The following is a 17227-nucleotide window of genomic DNA, read 5'->3' on the forward strand; positions in this document are numbered from 1 at the left end:
GCTGTGTGCTTCGTTGTGAAAGCGAAACTACTTTGTTTGGTCTTCCAAAAGAGGACGATATCCGCTTCGTCATGCCTAGAGCTGATCTGTGCTGGTCGCTGAGGTAATACATCAACTTTCACCATGGACAAAGCCCGAGGTGGTCACATGTGGTTGCAGCTCATTCGTCGTATCCGCCAGGCGCGCCGTTCTCGACCGCTATCCCGGCCTCAGCGCACGCTAAGCCGGGGCTTCCCCTCACGCTAGGCCGCTGTGTGCTTCGTTGTGAAAGCGAAACTACTTTGTTTGGTCTTCCAAAAGAGGACGATATCCGCTTCGTCATGTCTAGAGCTGATCTGTGCTGGTCGCTGAGGGAATACATCAACTTTCACCGTCGACAAAGTGGAGTCCAGCCTTAGTGCACGCTAAGCCGGGGCTTCCCCTCACGCTAGGTCGCCGTGTTTTTCGTTGCCACTGATGATTCAAACGCAAGTTTTGGGCAGTCGAGTAGCACTTGTTGTTTGTCATTTCTCCGATCACAAATGCAGACAGAGTTTTATGTTTACGCGGCACGATGCAATGCAACGCAAAAAAAGACAGTATAAGTCATTATAATCAGTAATTATGTCCCCACTGGATGCAACAAATGCCTCGTTTGTAATGGGTTTTAATGTTTTTGTCTTTGTCTGGCCGGACACGGCATCAACAGTATGTGAGGGGCATAACAGTTCCGTCACACGCTTGAGGTATTCGGCCAATCACAACGCACTGGATAGCTGGCCAATCAGAGCACACCTCGCTTTTTCAGACCGATGAGCTTTGTAAAAATCTACGCGTTTCAAAAAGGCGGGGCATAGAGGAGAAACAATAATGTACAGTATGTGGAAAATAATGTGTTTTTTGAACTTTAAACCGCATAAACACATTTCATTACACCAAATACACAAAATAATGTTATTTTTAGCAGCATCATATGACCCCTTTAACATAGGAGCATGGGGAATGTTTCTCAGGGCCCAAACCAGTTTCCCCATCTTGCCTTGACAAGGACAGTTCACCCAAAAATGAAAATTCTGTCATCATTTACTCACCCTCAAGTTGTTTCAAACCTGTATGAATTTCTTTACAAAAGAAGATATTTTGAAGAATGTGAGTAACCAAACAGTTTCTAATCCCCATTGAATTCCACAGTATTTTTCCATACTATAGAAATCAATGGGAACCAGCTACTGTTTGGTTACTCACATTCTTCAAAATATATTATTTTATGTTCAACAGAAAAACACTTAAACATGTGTGAATGCCATTGCATTAGATAATAAAACATTAAGAGGCATCTGCAACTAAATGATGCTTTTCTCTTTTCAGCTTTTCTCAAAACTAACTTCACTTTTCAGACCCACTTTTGCAATTACTTTTAAATTAGTGGTGTGAAATTGATTTCTAGTGGGCGTTTCCTTCAAGGTTACACAGGTGTGCAACAATAAAGAGGGCGAACAGACAAAGCTGGCAATGCAAGTGTAAAAAAAAATCAAGTCTCCTTGACTCAGCGATCAGATACCAGATGTAAAATCAGCAAACAGAGAGGAAGCTTGTTCTCTGATTTATTCCTGACCTTAAAGTACTCACACAGAAGTTAGGAGTAACACACGGCACACATTCTAACACCATTATTTTGAAGAAGTGCATGCATGCGCATTCACTGTCCTGTGGCTTGATCTGACCCAGACACTGCTGTAAGAGGTTAATCCCTGATCTGACTTCAAAAGCAGAGCTCCCGATCACACGCACAAATGGATTGCTACGTAATCTCTTTGATTCCACCCTGGATTCTGATGGAGCAAAGAAAGGTCGTGAGCGCTTGAGATGGAGAGAGTGAAAAAAACAAGAGATTTTAATGTGTGAGAGGGAAAGAGAGAGACGAAAGGTGTGGGTGGGTGGGTTCAGGAGGTCTCGCCTGTCTCTCTCCACCTCCATCAATCATCCCAATCAAAACCTTCTGTTATCACCTGATTGAAACTCGAGTCAAATACTGCAGAAGGAAAACTGAAGGATGAAGGATTAGCAAAATAAGACAAAGCAAGTTTGTTCTAAAACTACTGCACAGTAAGTGTTTGTAAGCCAGTCTACCTTCGTGAAACATTTTTTTCAAAAATTCCAAAATATAAAATGCAATACGTTAAAGTGCCCCTATTATGCCATTTCGAATACTGCCTTACATGCAGTGTGTGTAACGTAGCTGTATGTGAATGCAAACAATCTGCAAAGTTGTAAAGCTGAAAGTGCGTGATCAATCATTCTGAGCAGCCTGAACGTGTTGTCAGTAGCTTGTTTGTGTAGTCAACATCATGCCAAGAAGATGCTCCCTGTGTCCAAAATCGCCACCCATACCCTTAAATGGGGGACTAGTTGAGGGGACAGCCATTTTTAGTGGTGTTCGACACCTTAGAGGACATTATCGAGTGCACTCATTCAATCGCACAATGCACAGCAATAACGAGTGTACAACTGATGTATGCTCAACGGCTAGCAAATACCCATAATGCACTGTGAGAGTCGTGCACCGAATGAATTGCCACGTCTCGCCAGAAGATGTCGCCCACAGTTGAATCATCCTTCATCCATTCATTTTATAAAGCGCTCATCCACGGCGTACAGCGTGATATGATACAGGAATAAATTCACGATAAATTGATTATAAAATATTTTAATTAGGGTTTATACATACTTTCAGAGTCAAGATAAATCCTTTCATCTTACTACTGGAGCTGCCAGTTTGCCAGTTTGTAATGGTTATTAAACCGCAAGCACAAACTATGCAAAAGCGGCAGTCCTTCAGGTGCACTCAGTGTCCAAATTCCCTCACTCGTTTTCATTTATTCCTTCAAGTGAACTGTATTATTGGCCTAATGTAGGGTATAGTGAATGAGGGTATAGGGGGTGATTTCGGATTCAGCTGCTGTGTCCTACGCTGTGAAAGTAAATTCATTTTATTTTCAATTCCGAAAAATTAGGCTGCAAAGAATCAGTGGTTAAAATTCCTTTTTTCCCACTGTATCACAGCAGTACAACCCCGATCTTTTTTGTGTTCCTGTCATTTTACTGATGACTGCTTCTCTAATCTCGTGGAGTTCAACGTAGGATTCAATGTGGGATTCACAAAACGCTGCTGAAAGATGGCTCAGTACCCATTTGTTTGGACCAGCTGGCTCCACTGAATCACAACCTGTAAGCATGATAAATAATAGGTGTCTATATTTTCTATCAAGTGTTCAAAATACGGAACTATGGCAATGGGCGTATCGTTTCAACATGCGCTGTACACGGTAGACCAATCACAACAGACCAGGCCATCTGACCAATCAGAGCAGAGTAGGCTCACAGAAAGTATGTGTTTAGAGAGACTGAATCTTAGAATGGCTTCGAACGAATCGTTTGAGAATCATTGGAAAATGAGGTGATATTAAATGCATATTTTGAAGAAAGCGTTTTTTGATCTTGCATGCATGTAAACCTATTGTAGGAGACTCCCAAAACATTATTATGAACCTTAAAAATGGCATAATAGGGACACTTAAATATAAAGCAAATAAAAAATTAATCTAATCTAATCCAATAGCCCATAGCTAGTTTGGTGTTTTTGCAGGATTTTGCAAGTATTTGAATTATATGAATACAAAACAAATTAATGGAACATGAAATGATATGAAATAAAAATGTAAAAAAATATATCTAAAAATAAAATGGAACTTTTTAAACTTTTTGATAAGTATTGACAAATCATGTCAAAATATTAGCCTTTGAAAACATTAGCAGCCATAGTTTTATTGACAAAATAGTTCAATCATTGTGAAAGTGAAAAAAGTGAAAGTGACGTGACATGTGGCCAAGTATGGTGACCCATACTCGGAATTAGTGCTCTGCATTTACCCATCCAAAGTGCACACACACAGCAGTGAACACACACAAACCGTGAACACACACCCGGAGCAGTGGGCAGCCATTCATGCTGCGGCGCCCGGGGAGCAGTTGGGGGTTCGGTGCCTTGCTCAAGGGCACCTCAGTCGTGGTATTGAAGGTGGGAGAGAGCGCTGTACATTCACTCCCCCCACCTACAATTCCTGCTATATTTTCTATCAAGTGTTCAAAATACGGAACTATGGCAATGGGCGTATCGTTTCAACATGCGCTGTACACGGTAGACCAATCACAACAGACCAGGCCATCTGACCAATCAGAGCAGAGTAGGCTCACAGAAAGTATGTGTTTAGAGAGACTGAATCTTAGAATGGCTTCGAACGAATCGTTTGAGAATCATTGGAAAATGAGGTGATATTAAATGCATATTTTGAAGAAAGCGTTTTTTGATCTTGCATGCATGTAAACCTATTGTAGGAGACTCCCAAAACATTATTATGAACCTTAAAAATGGCATAATAGGGACACTTAAATATAAAGCAAATAAAAAATTAATCTAATCTAATCCAATAGCCCATAGCTAGTTTGGTGTTTTTGCAGGATTTTGCAAGTATTTGAATTATATGAATACAAAACAAATTAATGGAACATGAAATGATATGAAATAAAAATGTAAAAAAATATATCTAAAAATAAAATGGAACTTTTTAAACTTTTTGATAAGTATTGACAAATCATGTCAAAATTTTAGCCTTTGAAAACATTAGCAGCAAGTGAAAAAAGTGAAAGTGACGTGACATGTGGCCAAGTATGGTGACCCATACTCGGAATTAGTGCTCTGCATTTACCCATCCAAAGTGCACACACACAGCAGTGAACACACACAAACCGTGAACACACACCCGGAGCAGTGGGCAGCCATTCATGCTGCGGCGCCCGGGGAGCAGTTGGGGGTTCGGTGCCTTGCTCAAGGGCACCTCAGTCGTGGTATTGAAGGTGGGAGAGAGCGCTGTACATTCACTCCCCCCACCTACAATTCCTGCCGGTACGAGACTCGAACCCACAAACTTTGGGTTATGAGTCCGACTCTCTAACCATTAGGCCACGACTTCCCCCTTTGTTACTATAATACAACAACCACTGTTATCAAGATAATTAAATCTTGGTTAATTTTATTGTATTTTCTTTTTTATTTAATTTTATTGTAAGTGTAGCATGATACATTTTTATAAGCGAGACGTTATCTTTTGAATTTAGTCGCATATGACCAACAGCTGTGTGTGACCCTCGGACAATAACAACAAAAACCTCTTTCCTTAATCAGATCTGCAGGAAATCAGCTGTATCTTATTAAGATTGTGTGAATGTGGCACACTGTGTCAAACTGGCACAGTGGCACAAACTTTCCCCTAGCGGGTGCTAACTCTGTCCAGCACTAATAAGGCCAATGAAGTCTGTCATTGTGGTCATCCGCTCTGCGGTGAGCTAGCCAGCTCCAGATGTGCGCGAAAGACTGCGGGTAGCAAGCCGGTTGCTCTCTGATGAGCAAACATAGGTAATTTTCTTTACAAAATAGGATTGAGGCTCTCGGTGGAGGATCCTCAGAGCTGCTGAACTTCAAAGCAGGATTAAGAGCTCCCGACAATCTGAGGAAATGAGCACTTTGCTCTCTATCGCCATACCGACTGGCAAGGTATGCAGAATGAGCATATTTTCTTTGAGTTTTGAAGTGTGGTGGATAGGGTCATGCAAGCTGTTGAACTGACAGAATCTGTGAGAAACAAGTTGGTCTAGTATAACAATACTAGTACAAGCACATTACAAAGGAGCCTCATTAACTGTTCTCTGAGTCTCTTTACAGCTGGTATTAAGATCAGTTTCAGGTGGTCCGTTTATAAGTGAAGAGCACTAAATACAGGTTTAAAAGTGCTCCAAAATGTTTTGTGACCCAATCACTCAAACTACAGTCGAGGTAGCTGAAATCACGTTACTACATTGTATTTGCAGTGTAGCATTTACATTAACCTGGGTTTTAAACTTTTAAAACAAGCATTTACATGCTTATGATTTTCACTTGGTGGATGATAAAAACAAAACAAAAACAAAAATGTGCACTTACTGCTAAGCTACAACTTCTATTATTGCAGGATTCTGCAAGTATTTAAACAAAACAACAAAAAGTGAAACAAAAACAAACAAACAAAAAAAGAAGAATTTCAGATACAGAGCCATTTGAAAAGATGAATAAGACAAAACAAAAAACAGAACAGCTAAACCACAGCTCCTTTGGCATTACTGCAGGATTGTGCAAGTATTTGAACAAAAAAGTATAAAACAAAACAAAAAATTATAATAAAATAAAATAAAACAAAAAAACACTAACTACTGCTAAGCCACAGCTCCTATGGCATTACTGCAGAAATCTGCAAGTATCTGAACAATACAATACAAATTATATAATACAAAACATGTGTAATAACTGCTAAACCGTATATATATATATATATACTCTGTTCTTTTAAACTTTCTATTCAACAAAGAGTGCTGAAAACAAAAATGAATCATGGTTTCCACAAAAATATTAAGTACCACAATTGATGTGAATGTGGAATGTTTTCAACATTGATAATACTAAGAAATGTTTTTTGAGCAAATCAGCATATTAGAATTATTTCCGAAGGATCATGTGACACTCCAAGACTGGGGTAATGCTGCTGAATATTTAGCTTTTCATCACAGGAATAAATTAGATTTGAAAATATATGAAAACAGTTATTTTAAATTGTAATAATATTTCATAATATTTTTTTACTATATATTTTTTATTAAATTAATGCAGCCTTGGTGAGCATGAGACATCTTTGAAGAACATTAAACAATCTTACTGACACCAAACTTTTGAACGGCAGTGTATATTATTATTATACACATCTTTTATACAATTTATTCAGTATCTTCTTTGAAGACGGAAAAAATACAATGACTGTACAATGATTTAGACTTAAATGATCTAGCAAGAACACCTAATTTCAACATTGTTGTTTTTATTTTTCACGTTTTTTTTTTCTGTTCGGTTTTTTTTTTTCTGACATGTTGGTGTTTTATCTTTCACTTGGATGTTATAAATAAGTTGCACTGAGTAAACAACTTTCGAACGTTCTACTGCTTTTATCTTCGTCCTTTGGTTGAGGTCAGACAAATCATCAGACTGTCCAACTCATGCCAGTTTCCCTACAGAAAAAAATCCCAACATAATCCTAACAGACCATTACATCTTTAGCACGTCATTGGTTTTATAAGGCATACAGCACCGAAAAGGTCACACTACTTTAAAAAGACCTCTTCTATATATTTACAGTGCCAGGGTGACACAGAATACGTCCCTTCTCCTAATTACTGACCCCATATTCCATAAATCCAGAAGACTCCATACACACACCAATGTGCCAAACATGCTGCGGTACACTTCTCTGCTGGAGAGGGCTTTAGGAACCAGGGGTCAGTTGACTAACGACAACACCAGGTGAAGGCCCTCCATAGCCATAGAAAGAACAAGAGAGACAAACTCACTTTAACTGCTTCAGAATGGAGAGAATGAAGTAGCAATCCACCATCCCAGAACAGCTGAGGTATATATTTTAAGGAATAGATCTTTAGAAGCTTTAAGGCTTCAAATATAGATGCAAAAACACCACAAATCTATCATAAAGGTGGATTATTTCAAATCTTCTGAAGCCATACACTCTTAAAAATAAATGCTATTTATTGGAATTGATGGTTCCATAAAGCACCTTTAACATCCATGGAACATTCACATGGCTGCCCACTGCTCCGGGTGTGGGTTCACAGTGTGTGTGTGTGTGTGTTCACTACTCACTGCTGTGTGTGTGCACTTGGATGGGTTAAATGCAGAGCACAAATTCCGAGTATGGGATACCATACTTGGCTACATGTCACGTTACTTTCGATTGCACTAAATGTTCTTTATAGTGGAAAAGGGTTATTTAGATTATTAAAATGTTCTTAACAGTAATAAAAAAATGGTAAGAGTGTACGATAGATTTGTGGAAGATTTTTTAACTACAGATAAAAAAACTAACAAATGTGCTATGTTTCTCTTTCTTCTACAGAACACACAAAAAATGTATTGAAGTCAAACAACATTGGACCCCATTGACTTTCATTGTATGGACAAAAAAAGGAGCCTTTTTTGTGTTTTTGGTTTGAAATACTTCAGGGTAATTAAATTATTTAAATTTTTTGAGTGAAATGTCCTTTACTGATCCAATCACATATGCTAATCTTATTGCTTTGGCATCAGAGAGTTTATAAAGTGGTGATTGTTTGTCTCTGCAGAGCTTTTGATGGATGCTGAGGGTTCTAATAGCAAACAGAGAGTGTGTTGAGAGGAAGGGCAGATGGTAGACGTGGACGTCGACATGCTGTAGCTTCAAAATAATTCCTCTGCGCTGCCACCTTGCCTCCCCTGTCCCTTCTACGCGAATGTTTTCCACACTAATCTGCCTAAGAACGGACAGAGAGATGTTCTGAGTGTCAGAACACAGATATCTCTGCGGCATGAACAACATGTGTTTATATGATGCCACGTCAAGTTAAGTTGAGACCCATGCATTGTTTCATTGTTGTCGATCCAGCGGTTTAAACGCTTGTGTGAACTGCTCCTTAGAAGCCAAGAAGGCTTGTGGTGTAAAAAGATGCGCAGATGCAGTTGGAAAGACTTAAAGAATCTTGCATTGTTTTCCCTCAAGACCACCCTCTGATTTTTGGCGCGAGTTAGAAATACAAAAATGGAAAACGAAAGTGTTTACTTCAGATTATGCTACAATTGAGTTTTGGGAAAGTTCCCTAAATAAAATATCTACACATAAATCAACCAAACAGATGGCAACAAGCCAATCTCCGTTATGTCTGAATGTCACCTCGAGGTTTGAAAAACACCCATCACGCGCAGGGGAAAAGCTCCAGATCTCTAAAACCACACTGTGGCTTCTGCTGAGAGAGAGAGAAAAAAAACTTCAAATCCATTCCATCACAAGCTATATGTCAACACAGAGCTGAGAAGAGACAGAGGAACTGCGTTCTCTATGAAAGACCTTTTACAAATGAGCTTTAAAAGCCAACCAGTCACTTAAAGAGATGATTCATGTAAAAATTCAAATTCTGTCATAATTTACTTTATATAATTTATGCAACACAAAAGAAGATATTTTGAAAAATGTTGCAGTGTTTTTTTATCCATCTAATCAAGATGAACAGATCATGTTTTGAACAGACAATGATGATGCTTTTACATTATACAGACAAAAACAGCTGAAACAGTATTCAAAATATCTTCTTTTGTGTCTAAAAGAAGAAAACAAGTCTACAAGTCAACAAAGTGCATAACTGACATTTTTTGTGTGTGTGACCTGCGCCTTTAATTTGTACCCAAAGCCAAAAGTAATGTCAGAAATATTTTACAACCAACACCATTAAGTTTTATTGGAGAAAAAGTCACGTCTGTGTTTACTCATATTTTAAAGGTAATACATTTATGGTAAATGTAACAATGCATTAAAATACAGCAGACAAGTCTTATTAAATGCAGGAAAATATCAATATTCACATTTCTTAAATGTAAACAAATTTTAATGTATATTATGCATACAAAAAAAAATAACTGACCAAACTGGCATCACCACCAAAACTGTTGGGTTATGCTTCAAGTCATCCTTAAATAAGTGAATGAATGAAAAATATAATGTGTTGCAAACATAAGCTTTCCAGCTGGATGTTTTCAAAATAGTGAACAATTCATCAAGCTTAGTGCTCGCATTTATTTGCTGGATGAGGTCAGGAAGTCCTGTGTGTATTAATGAAGTACACATGGTGCTGAAAGAAGTGAATTATCCTTTGACACATACAGATCTCTTTTGGTCACGTCAACAAAAGGTTGCTTTCTGACTATACCCATGTGACTGCTAGTCAGTAAATACTGAGGCTGCTTATGGTTTTCGGATCGTGTTCCTGATGCACAAAGAGAAGAGTTATGTGTTTGTCTCGCTGTAAATAAGGCCGCAGACAACCTTTTGATTGGTCTTTGAAGGGAAACGTGATAAAATGCTTGATTTCCAGCCCATTCTCCTCTCCAGGGATCAAGGGATAAATGAAGGAATGTTGTATGTAAGGAAGGATCGGTTCTCAATCTCAATCCTCAAACACATTGAAGACTCAAACACATTGAAGACCAAAATGAGTCCTTCAACACAGGCCACAGTCTCATCAGTTGGTCTGACTGATAACTTCCAAACATACAATCAAATCTCTAGCTGTTTACACCTGACATTAATATTTGTCTTGTCTCCAGTGTTCAACCGTTCCACAGAAAAGAACTGAACAACTGAGAATAAATGGAGCAATTTGCTTCATTCCCTATGTTCAAATACAGCTAGTGAATGGGATTAACTTATTAAGAATACTCACAGCCCAACACTTGGTAGGTTTTGAAGTTCTGAATCTTTATAGAAAACAGTCCAGTAACTCTCACACCTAACTTATTTACGACGCTTGAGACAGAAAGCGGTTGATGCTCTTAGAAGTTCCAACCAAACATGACTCCCTGGAGAAGATGCTGTCATCAGCACATCATAACTGGAGATACACAGCCATAAAACACTTTCATTACGAACTGGCGTTAGCTAGAAGTCACGAACACTGTCACTCTCTCACTTCCTCTCATTCTGCTTTTCGCCATTCTGCTGCATCACTTTGATTCAGTTAAGCATGAAATACAACGTAACCATTAAGAAGTAGTGAAAGAAAATTGGAATAAACTGTGGAATATTTAAATCATGCCTAATTCAGTAGCAAAAACAGTGTTAAGGCCCATCCGCACCAAGAATGGTAACTATAAAGATAATTATAACAATAACTACGCTCTCAAAAATAAAGGTACAAATGCTGTCACTGGGGTGGTGGCTTTCTATATTGGTATCTTAAAGGGACATATTAGAGTACATATTAGTACCTAAAAGGTACACAAGTGTACCTTTTTAAAAGGTACCACTCCAGTGACAGCTTTTGTACCTTTTTTTCTGAGATTGTATTGTAGCGTCCACACCAACAGATGATAACGTTCTGTATATAATAAACGTGCACGCAGTTTTTCAAAATGATATGTTTAAATATGCAAATGAGGCATTATCTAATTAAATATGTGCTGATTTGCATACAATTTTAGAAAAAAAAGGAAAAAAAACTTAACATTGGATGAAGCCAGGTTCAAAATTCTTGTTTCATTTTGTTGATATTAGACTCAAAGGTCTTTACAGAGGGGATCTCTTTCTATCACTCCTTAAATCAGAAAATACTGACAACAGCCAGAAAAAAATACATTTTCCCCATGTTTTTTTTTAGGAATAAAACATTGTAAAAAAAAAAAATCAGGTAAAATATATATGTGACCCTGGACCACAAAACCAGTTTTAATTCACTTGGGTATATCTTTAGCAATAGCCAAAAAAACATTGTATGGGTCAAAATTATCGCTTTTTCTTTTATGCCAAAAATCATTAGGATATTAAGTAAAGATCATGTTCCATGAAGATATTTTGTAAATTTCCTACTGTAAATATATCAAAACTTAATTTTTGATTAGTAATATGCATTGCTAAGAACTTCAACTTGGACAACTTTAAAGGCGATTTTCTCAGTATTTTGATTTTTTTGCATCCTCAGATTCCAGATTTTCAAATAGTTGTATCTCAGCCAAATATTATCCAATCCTAACAAACCATACATCAATGGAAAGCATTGTTTTCATCAGCTTTCAGATGATGTATAAATCTCAATTTCAAAAAATGGACCCTTATGACTGGTTTTGTGGTCCAGGGTCACATATTTCATCAAGCTTAGTGCTCGCATTTATTTGCTGGATGAGGTCAGGAAGTCCTGTGTGTATTAATGAAGTACACATGGTGCTGAAAGAAGTGAATTATCCTTTGACACATACAGATCTCTTTTGGTCACGTCAACAAAAGGTTGCTTTCTGACTATACCCATGTGACTGCTAGTCAGTAAATACTGAGGCTGCTTATGGTTTTCGGATCGTGTTCCTGATGCACAAAGAGAAGAGTTATGTGTTTGTCTCGCTGTAAATAAGGCCGCAGACAACCTTTTGATTGGTCTTTGAAGGGAAACGTGATAAAATGCTTGATTTCCAGCCCATTCTCCTCTCCAGGGATCAAGGGATAAATGAAGGAATGTTGTATGTAAGGAAGGATCGGTTCTCAATCTCAATCCTCAAACACATTGAAGACTCAAACACATTGAAGACCAAAATGAGTCCTTCAACACAGGCCACAGTCTCATCAGTTGGTCTGACTGATAACTTCCAAACATACAATCAAATCTCTAGCTGTTTACACCTGACATTAATATTTGTCTTGTCTCCAGTGTTCAACCGTTCCACAGAAAAGAACTGAACAACTGAGAATAAATGGAGCAATTTGCTTCATTCCCTATGTTCAAATACAGCTAGTGAATGGGATTAACTTATTAAGAATACTCACAGCCCAACACTTGGTAGGTTTTGAAGTTCTGAATCTTTATAGAAAACAGTCCAGTAACTCTCACACCTAACTTATTTACGACGCTTGAGACAGAAAGCGGTTGATGCTCTTAGAAGTTCCAACCAAACATGACTCCCTGGAGAAGATGCTGTCATCAGCACATCATAACTGGAGATACACAGCCATAAAACACTTTCATTACGAACTGGCGTTAGCTAGAAGTCACGAACACTGTCACTCTCTCACTTCCTCTCATTCTGCTTTTCGCCATTCTGCTGCATCACTTTGATTCAGTTAAGCATGAAATACAACGTAACCATTAAAAGTAGTGAAAGAAAATTGGAATAAACTGTGGAATATTTAAATCATGCCTAATTCAGTAGCAAAAACAGTGTTAAGGCCCATCCGCACCAAGAATGGTAACTATAAAGATAATTATAACAATAACTACGCTCTCAAAAATAAAGGTACAAATGCTGTCACTGGGGTGGTGGCTTTCTATATTGGTATCTTAAAGGGACATATTAGAGTACATATTAGTACCTAAAAGGTACACAAGTGTACCTTTTTAAAAGGTACCACTCCAGTGACAGCTTTTGTACCTTTTTTTCTGAGATTGTATTGTAGCGTCCACACCAACAGATGATAACGTTCTGTATATAATAAACGTGCACGCAGTTTTTCAAAATGATATGTTTAAATATGCAAATGAGGCATTATCTAATTAAATATGTGCTGATTTGCATACAATTTTAGAAAAAAAAGGAAAAAAAACTTAACATTGGATGAAGCCAGGTTCAAAATTCTTGTTTCATTTTGTTGATATTAGACTCAAAGGTCTTTACAGAGGGGATCTCTTTCTATCACTCCTTAAATCAGAAAATACTGACAACAGCCAGAAAAAAAATACATTTTCACCATGTTTTTTTTTAGGAATAAAACATTGTAAAAAAAAAAAATCAGGTAAAATATATATGTGACCCTGGACCACAAAACCAGTTTTAATTCACTTGGGTATATCTTTAGCAATAGCCAAAAAAACATTGTATGGGTCAAAATTATCGCTTTTTCTTTTATGCCAAAAATCATTAGGATATTAAGTAAAGATCATGTTCCATGAAGATATTTTGTAAATTTCCTACTGTAAATATATCAAAACTTAATTTTTGATTAGTAATATGCATTGCTAAGAACTTCAACTTGGACAACTTTAAAGGCGATTTTCTCAGTATTTTGATTTTTTTGCATCCTCAGATTCCAGATTTTCAAATAGTTGTATCTCAGCCAAATATTATCCAATCCTAACAAACCATACATCAATGGAAAGCATTGTTTTCATCAGCTTTCAGATGATGTATAAATCTCAATTTCAAAAAATGGACCCTTATGACTGGTTTTGTGGTCCAGGGTCACATATGAACAAACCCTTCTGTAAAAACCTTCAGAATATGGAGAAGAAAAAAAAAAAAAGAGGTAAAGTTTGGTGTATGTAAGTACTACTGAATTGGAGATATTTGGCTTGGAGCAGGAGAAAAATCTAATTTTGCCTGTACTGTCTCGCCTTAAATGATGTGGTAAAAATATATGTAGGTAAATATAGGCGAATATAAATAGAAACTATAAAAAAATTCTCTATTTCAGACATAAATAAATACACTCACACAACATGAGTCAACACTGTGTGACAGAACCCTGCTGTGATCCACTATAACTGTGATTCTACGATCAGCGCTATCAGTTAACTGGTACTGAACAGGCACTGAAACCTGAACATCCATGAGAAAGAAAGTGCCGGAATGGTCCAGAATCAGTTCTAAAGACTTTACTGCATTAAAAATGAAATGAAAAATATGAGCTCCACACCTCCTCTTGTGGACTATAAGAATCTCCAACGCTTAAAATAACCTAGGAATGTAACAAACTTCACAAGCTGGCCGACAATTCCTTTTAGACAGATGTGTGTGTTAGTTTAGGGGAGGAGCTGGTGAGAGTGTGTGTGTTTGTCCTGCGTACCTGCATGAAGCTGCACATCACATACTCATCAAACATTGGCAGACTGGGCCTGCTTTCGCGGTATATGTGCAGAGTGTATATCGTCATGACGATGGGTTCAGCCTCTGATTCGTCCATCACCAGAATGTTGATTCTGCTGTTTCCCAGGCCAGCCGGGTAGTTTGCCATCCTGAAGGAAACAGAGAAGAGTTCTGAGAAACTCATTGTACTTTATCACATATGCACACACACTCTCTCTTTCACAAACACACACACACATACCCTTTGCTTTTGGGGTTACTGATGTCGTGACAGGAGAGGGGGATTACTGTGGATTAAAACTGCGTCCCAATCAACAGGTGACCCCCTCACTCGTGGAAAAATAAGGCTGTGCTTTCACAAAACCTTGAGAAAGGAGACAGCCCAGACTGCTCACAGACGGATCAGTCAACCCTTTGCTTTCTATGTGTAGAAATATTAACTTAACTATTTAGTCTTTCTCTGAAACGCTTTATTGTAAAACAATAAAAAAAATAAAAATGAACACTTGCAGTTGTTATATAAAGTTGTTATTTATGTGATCTAAACCATTACTTTTACGGTATAATCTAATGAAGTCAGATTGAGTCAGTCATTTTAAATAATTTAATATTTTATAATATTTCATAGATTTGTACAGTACAAAATTATAATTTTATGAAATAATCATAATTCAAATATTTTGTTTTGAATAAAATCATTTATTTGAGACATTTTACAAGTTGCCTGACAAAACATTAGACAAAAAAAATTATTGAATTACTGTACAATTTAAGTATTTTAAACAATATGATCTATCTACCCCTTCATCCATGCATCCATCTATCTATCTAATATGACTAACACATACATTATTAATTTTACCTAAAATCTTGTTGAAAATAGTATTCTCTCTCTCTTTGTAAATAAATAATTGTACGAAATAATTATTACAATTAATATATTTTTTCTTGAATAAAACCATTTATTTTAGATGTCAAAACAATTCATAAGTTCATTGAAAAAAAAACCTGCATGCAGAATAATAAATTTTTTATAATTTTGTAATTGAATAATATTTATCTATCTATCTACCATTATTAACATTTACATTATTAATTTTACCTAATTTTACTTAGTATATTCTCTCACTAATAATTTAGTGTAATTTTAATCATTTAATTTAATCTCTCACTAACAATAATTTATTTTTCATGGCCATGTTATTTGTTGGCTACTCTTTTTTTTATCATAAAATGTCTTTATTAAACACCAAATAAATGCCCAATACGTCAGCCTCCTGTTATAATCTTGGGTCAGGGTCAGCTTTAAATATGTAAAAGCTTTGTTTCCCTTCTGTGAGTATTAAAGATTACAGGCTGTAAGAGAGTCTAATAGGCAGTAATCAGGGATTTTAAATGTATGCGTATGACTCGCCAGGCATGGGAAAGTAAATTCATAAATTAATCTGATAAATCAATCAAATGGTGAAGTGATCTTGATCTGACACATAAGTCGTCAGATCTGATTACCAAGAAAAAGGCAGCGACGGCACTACCGTACCGCAGAGCCTTTGTTCATTGTTTCCCAGCTCAAGCTGCTGTGTTTTACAACACTGTTGCATAGCCCACACAGTAGTTTTCATGTTTTTGACCACAAAACTTAATCTGTAATGCTAAATTTTAATGCCACAGTATTTAATTCTACAATGTGGCAGTTGAGTTTGTGGTTTTTGTTTGTTTGTTTGTTTATTTGACAAAAAAAAGTAGTGAATACACTCTATTTGACAAGGATAACACAAAGTTTAAAACAAAACTTATTTCCATTGTGGTCCTTGATGTAAAGCACAAACTTCACTCCTGGTAACAGGAACACTGGCACTGCATTATAAATACAAAAATTACAATAAAATTCCACATCTACAAAAATTTACAGTCACAAATAACCACGTACGTAATACAAATTCATCAACAAAACAACCTACTTAAGAACAAACGTTTAGTTTTTAAAACTAATCATATTCGAAATACCTTTAATGTCCAGAGGTAACTTATTCTACAAAAGTGCCCCAGAATATCTAAAAGACCTACGACCATACATAGTTTTAAAACGACATAATGTAATATCCATGAGACTTTGCCTAGTTTTATAACAATGTTGCTCATTTACCCTAGGAAAAAATACATTAAAATATGAAGGAGCTCTGTTATTGATAATCTTATGTACCATTTTTAATTTAATATGTTCTAATCTGCTTACTAGGTAACCAATCAAGACGCTTAAAGTGGGAAACCTCCACATGTGTAAAACGACTAAACCCTGAAACTAACCTTATCAATTTATTCTGAGATTTTTGTAATTTATCCAACCAACCACAAGACAAATCGGACATCCAAGAAATACAAGCATATTCAAAATTACATTACACTAAACATGATGCAAGTAATTTTATATTCTGTTTATCAAGGAAACTAACATGTCTGGCAAGAAATTTTGTCCTAGCATTAACCTTACCCAGAACCTTCATAGCCATACTTACACCACTTAAATCGTTGTCAAGGACACATCCAAGATAATTAACAGAAGTTCTATTTGATATTAAACAATCCCCGACCTTAACAGACATCTTAGAAACCTTATTCAAATTATTTTTAGACCCAAATAATATGGATTCCGTTTTACCTAAATGCAACATCAGTTTGTTTTCAGAGAGCCAGTCTCTTACCTTACAAAGCTCCTTACCTAAATGC

This window comes from Sinocyclocheilus grahami, unplaced genomic scaffold (assembly GCF_001515645.1).
Source record: "Sinocyclocheilus grahami isolate Dianchi unplaced genomic scaffold, SAMN03320097.WGS_v1.1 scaffold1015.1, whole genome shotgun sequence".
In the NCBI taxonomy this organism is placed as follows: Eukaryota; Metazoa; Chordata; class Actinopteri; order Cypriniformes; family Cyprinidae; genus Sinocyclocheilus; species Sinocyclocheilus grahami.